The following is a 6501-nucleotide window of genomic DNA, read 5'->3' on the forward strand; positions in this document are numbered from 1 at the left end:
TATTTAGAATAGTATTTCAGGCACACCTTGGGCATGCGCTATATCAACTGCAGCGATTGAGCGCGGTAGACTGGACGTCCCAGGCCCGATCCATCTGACAAGCTAATCGACCGCTCTGTCATCATAGAAGATGTTGTATCCATCCATGTCGATGCTTCATGGCCTGATTTCAGGTGATGTCTTGCCTTCGAGTGAGTGGATTGCTTTTCATAAATCGCTTAAGATAGAAACATTCGCGTTGCTGTTTTTTGGGCGAGACCTCATGCTTGAATAAATAAATCGAACAGAAACAAAAATGAGATTTACGAGAGTCAATATGAAGAAACCAAGAATATACAGGGGATAGGCAAAATGATTGAGATAGGTAAAATTTTGTCTAAATTCGAAAGCTTATTAAAACTTTTCGAAAAATCAATGAAATTAGATGCATTCGACGGCAAATTTATTACTATATTGGCCACATGACACCGGAGTTGTTCCATATTTTCGGAGGTTTTTAGGACATATGTTTTTTTTTGTTGCTTCTATTTTTGTGTGGTGTAAAGTTTTATTGATCTTCAAAATTTTCCGAGAAATAATTAAATTTTGCATGCCGGTGGACGCATTGAGATTATTTGGAAAACTTCCGATATATGATAATAAATCTTCGAGCAAGTGAAATGTTTCTTATTATAGATTTTAGTTGTGTTTGCTCTTTAGGTAGCTATAGGTAAACAAGGTTCGAAATTATAATAGAAAAACAGAGCGTGCTGATAATTCAAGAAACACTTTACTCAAAGCGTTAATAGCTAATATAAACATGAAACTTCTCTAAAAGAGGTTGTCAAACATTCCTGTATAATTGTGTCTACTTCGGACAGCTGATTGATACGTAAACGTTGATTGAAAAGTTCCAATATAAGAGAACGCACGGGAATCTCGAGGAATGTCTATGTAAAGCTAGTTCAAAACATAAAAATGGGGTATAGATCTATCCACACAAAAAAAGAATCAAAATACTTTATTGAAGGATTCCGTTCCAAGAAATGTTTTTTCCGAAGAGTTATCCGACGTCATATCCTACTTTCTTATAAACAAATAACGAGCGGTGTAAATTCTACAGAGCAGAAATGCAATTGCTGTCCCATGATGTAAGAACTAACATTGCAAATGTTTTAGTTATAAAGTTGGCAAATCATTTGAACAAACATAACTGAACAGAATACAATTGGATTAACAAGAATAAAAGTTTCTTTATTTACATGCTACTTTTGCTATTGCTCATTTAGACTCCTTAACAAATGTTAAAGTTAATGGAAATCGTAAACATAAATGTTAGTTTTTCATTTTATTGTCTAAAACGACAAACTTTTCACTTGCCCCACTTGAAGAACAAGTAAAAATTAGAGAAACATTTTTCAAAAACTTTTTCTATTTTTTTTTCTTTAAATTTACATAAAAATCAATTTCAGCATACCGCGTAGCCTATATTTGGTGGGAGTCAAGCTAAAAAATATACACGACCTCATTTATTTCAATTTAAAGTCTTTATGATTGGAAGAACTATACGATTTTCATTACCCACTTGCCCCACGGTACCTTACCATTTTATTCCACAAGAGTTTGTATCTTTTCATAGATACGCGTATTTCGACCTCAACTGTAAGGCCGTCTTCAGTGTCGTGTACTAGACTCGACTTGAGGAAAACCATCGTATGCACACATTTTATATTTAAACTTGGTATAGTCATAATTCCCTAATCTTTTTTGGAAGAATCTTAAAATTTAAGAGCTATTAAGTGCATCCCATCCCTCTTTTGTTGAAACTTTAAATTTAAGAGCTGAGAGGTACATCACAGGAACGATTAGTAGGTTAGGTACCAAGTTGAAAAGCCATGTATTGTCGTTGGCTTGGTCTCTGTTGAATAGCGTCGTAGGTACTTGTTTGCAAATTTCCAATTTCCAAGTAGAAAAAACGTTTCGCAAAATTTTGATATCGGCCGTCGTAATTGTATGAACCTGTGAAAAGACATGTTCTGCTACCTTAGATTTACAATCATATGTCATCCCCTTGTCTATCGTCTTCTGAGCTTTTCCTAGTTCCGCTAAGTGTTCCTCATATCTAACCTCGAGAAACAAAAACAAATGTTTTTTTGGAAGAAAGTGAAGGCAGAGTCCGCTAGTTCCCTGAAGAAAAAATGGAAGAAAAGTAATGGAATTATAGGAATCTGATCTTTGATTTTAGGATTTTTTGAGCCGGTATGTTCTATAACTCGATAATTCTTTAAGTGGGTGGTCTCATGAATATCGAATATGGAAACTCGACTTAAAATTATGAAGAATCCTTGGAAATTTTACTTGAAAAATTACTCGAGTATTGTTTGAAAAAAAAAAAAAAAATACAAACTGTAACGTAAATATAATGTTGGAAAAATGTTTAGAGACATTTGTTGAAGTTCAATTTCTGAATGAACCGAATGATGAATTACTAGTATAATCTATTGGGGAGCTCCTGGAAAAGTTCTTAATAGATTTCCATGTATAATACCTGCAAGAATTTTGGAGCTATCCCTAAGATAACCCGTACATGAATTCACCAAGGAGTTCATATGAAAATGGCTGGAGACAAACTGAAAAAATCGACGTAGGAATTCCTTCAGTAATTCTTGTAGACCTCAAACGAATTTATGGAAGAACTCCTGTAGGAATCGGAAGATTTTCCAAAGTAATTCCTGTAGGAAATCGGAAGAATCTGCCGAAGAAGATCTGCCAAAAAGAAAAACTGGAATTTGTAGAAAAATTTCTAAAGGACATCCTGGAATAGCATTTTGGAGAATTTTCAGAATAATCCCTCTGGAAAACTCTGGAATCATAATTCACCGCAAGGAGAAGGAAAATAGTGATTTTAGGGATCATATTGGTTAAAAAAAAGAGACCTTCCACTCAAAATAGAGACTTGCATTAAAATAAACACTAAGTTTCTAAAAAAAGACCTGCTACCAGTCCTGGGATTGCAATTTATGAAAAGATAGTTATCTTTTGCACCTTGCATTGTTTAAAGTAAAGATGAAACGAAGCCAAAAATCGAATAAGGTACCCCGGGGCAAGTGAGAATCCGGGTTAAGTGGGATCTTCCGTCATAGTTCATTTAGGAAAAGATTCTAGATGGAGTATTATTCTAGAAATTTTAAGATACAATGGTACGGATTGTATTTAGTACAAAAAATATTGTTATTTTTTACCATGTAAGCTTTTACTACACCATTTATCAAATATATTTATTTCATTCAGATAAATGTCGCTGTCTTTTTTGTTATTGATTTCTATAAAAAGTTTCATATCGTCAGCTTAAATAAGAATTTTGACATGTTCTATCACATATGAAATATCATTAACAAACAGTATAAATAACAATGGGCCTAAATGTGAACCTTGGGGAACTCCTGATGTAACATGAACAGGTTTAGACAGTTTTCTCTCAAATCTTACTATTTGTTGGCGATCTGTTAAATACGATTCAATCCAGTTGAGAAGTCTCATTGCAATTCCCATTTTATTTAACTTGAAAATCAACATAGGAATATCTAATCTGTCAAATGCCTTACTAAAGTCGGTGTAACCATTGCATTAAAATTGTAATTTACAAATTCAAAAAGGATCGTTGTAGTAGAACGGCCTTTAAAGAAACCATGTTGTACATTCGTTATTCTATGTTTTATTTGGATAAATACATTTTTTTCACAGTCAGTGACATAAGTTAGTAACCAAATACTGTTTGTGGTGCTGTATCTCAGCTTCTGGTAGTCCGTTTTTCGAATTAAATTAAAAAGTCTCTCGGTTACTTACTTTTGTCTTTGAACAACCCTCTGAAACTCTTTGTAAAATGACTGCAATGTAATAATTCCCTTACAGGCATAATTTCAAGTTATTTGTAGTTCGTAATCCAAATATCAGCCGATTCGGACTACCAGAAGCTGAGATACAGCACCCCAAACTTGGGCATTTTGTATGGAAAAACAGCATTTGGTTACTAACTTATGTCACTGACTGTAATTTTATTACAGATCTGGACATCCTGTCCCTTCAAGCTTCATCAGCATAGCAGTCTAAGTATCTTAAAAAATTCCGAAAAATTCTTCCATTCTCTGTTACAAATGTATTCCCTAACCTTAAAACTTTTCCAAACTAACATAGTTTTTAAAATAAGTCCAAATATCAAAATGTAAAAAAAGATTTCGGCTCTGTTATGCCCTACGGCGCCTGAGCCTGCCAAATAAACGAGATAGGTAAAAAAAACTAAAGCTATCAGTACACTACACTATGACAAACATTTGGCATGGATTGATACAGAGCCAAACCAATGCACTGTGTTTTATTTTCTCGATTTCATGCGCTTTTTGAATAGCGCCCAAACTGTTGATTTTAGCGACATAGTTTGTTCGGAGAAGTTTCTTGGTTTATTAAAGCGCAACTTTTGACGAAAAAAGTTTTGTGATCAATCCACCTACCAGTGAGCTTAGCTTAGCTTAGCTTAGCTTAGACTGACTACACATATCAATAGTAGCTATTCCGTGATTGACCGAAGTCAGTGAAAATGCACAAAGAATCAACTAGAAGTTGGGCTGAGATTGGCCATAATCTTCTTCAGTGTGCATAATTCAGTGCCTCTATTTATACAGGGTCAATAACGGCGCCGGCCACGTCCTTGCAGTCAGGTGGGATTGGGGGAAGGAATGTTAGTGTGTAACCTTTGCTTTTCGGAGACCGTGTTTGCCTCTGCATCTCCACAAAGATTACTGGGAGGGATGTTTGTTAATGGGGAGGATCGTTGGGTCATAGGATTCACTTTGATAAGCGATTAGACCATGATAAACAATGATTTGTGAGATGTATACATGCTTATACGTAAATATAATATTTTCATTTGATATGAACAATATCTATGTAGAGGAAAATTATGCCGACACTTGAGGTGACGAACCATTCAAAGTTTGTTGAACAGATACCTAAATGTAACATTCCTACAGCTGTCAGGACGAAAGCATGTGTTATTATATTTTACTCATTTGAAAAGAAACAAAAAACTCGATTGGTTGGGACATCATAGAACACTCTTATTCTTATGCCGACACTTACAGTGGCGAACCATCCAAAGTTTGTTGAATAAAGTGAACCTTTCGCAAGTCTACACTTGTAGTGTCGAACCATTCAAAGTTTTTTTTAATTACAAAAATAAAGGTATATAAGAGGTGTTCTGAAAAAAAAATGTTAAACATAAATAAATCATGAATCAGAGTTTGTGTCGACACTCACAGTGACGAACCATCCATAGTTTGTTGAAAAATCATATTTACATCCCACCATTGTAACGATTGAATGTGCAGTCATACATATTTTATAGATTAGAAATAGTAGCATGAAACGAGCTCACCAATTGATCCGTTATCCTTGACTGAGCAGCCACAATCCACTTTCGACTTCACTCGTTTGCTCGGCTATAAAAAAGCACTCAGGAAAAAAAATAAGCGCGCGATCCAAAAAGAATAAAAAAAACTGTTCGGGCTTTCTTGACGCACTGCCCAGGAGCAAGCGTCAAGGTCGAAGGATCAAACAGAACTCTTTGTGATCAATCCACCTACCAGTGAGATAGAAAAACTATTTTTTCAAAACATTTAGATAGACATATGGTGTCTTCGGCAAAGTTGTAGAATTGGCAATTTGAAACAACTTTGTCGAAGACACGATTTTCCTATCTCTTATATTTTTTGAGATATATGCCGTTGTATGTGAATGGCCCCTAAAAATCATATTTTTTATCATAACTTTTTTCCAAGATTTTTAACATTTTTTGTGTTTTCTACAAAGTTGTTTGTCATGAAAAAACCCGTGTTTTTGCTGAACATATCATCACCCTATCTTTTGAAATAACAAAGTTATTCATGAATTACTCTTTTTTCAATGGGTAGCTTAGGCCTCTATAACTGGCTTCGGCGCAAAATGGCGCAGACAACTCTTACAAACCATGAAAGTACCATATCTCCCCTTTCAGCAGTTGATACAAACTTTTGTCTATAAGCGTCTTTGCATGGGTTTTTACTATCAAACAAATAAGCCTTATTAAAACGAACTCGACTGCTAATTCTTTTTCCTTAAGAGATAGAGAGGTGCGATGTTCCGCAAAAACACGAGTTTTAAGATGTTTAACAACTTTGTGGAAGACATGAAAAATGTTAAAAATCTTGTGAAAGAGCGAAAACACGGGTTTTTTCATGACAAACAACTTTGTAGAAAACACAAAAAATGTTAAAATCTCGGAAAAAAGTTATGATAAAAAATATGATTTTTAGGGGCCATTCACATAAAACGGCATATATCTCAAAAAGTATAAGAGATAGGAAAATCGTGTCTTCGACAAAGTTGTTTCAAATTGCCAATTCTACAACTTTGCCGAAGACACCATATGTCTATCTAAATGTTTTGAAAAAATAGTTTTTCTATCTCACTGGTAGGTGGATTGATCAC

Source organism: Aedes aegypti, chromosome 3 (assembly GCF_002204515.2).
Source record: "Aedes aegypti strain LVP_AGWG chromosome 3, AaegL5.0 Primary Assembly, whole genome shotgun sequence".
Lineage (NCBI taxonomy): Eukaryota > Metazoa > Arthropoda > Insecta > Diptera > Culicidae > Aedes > Aedes aegypti.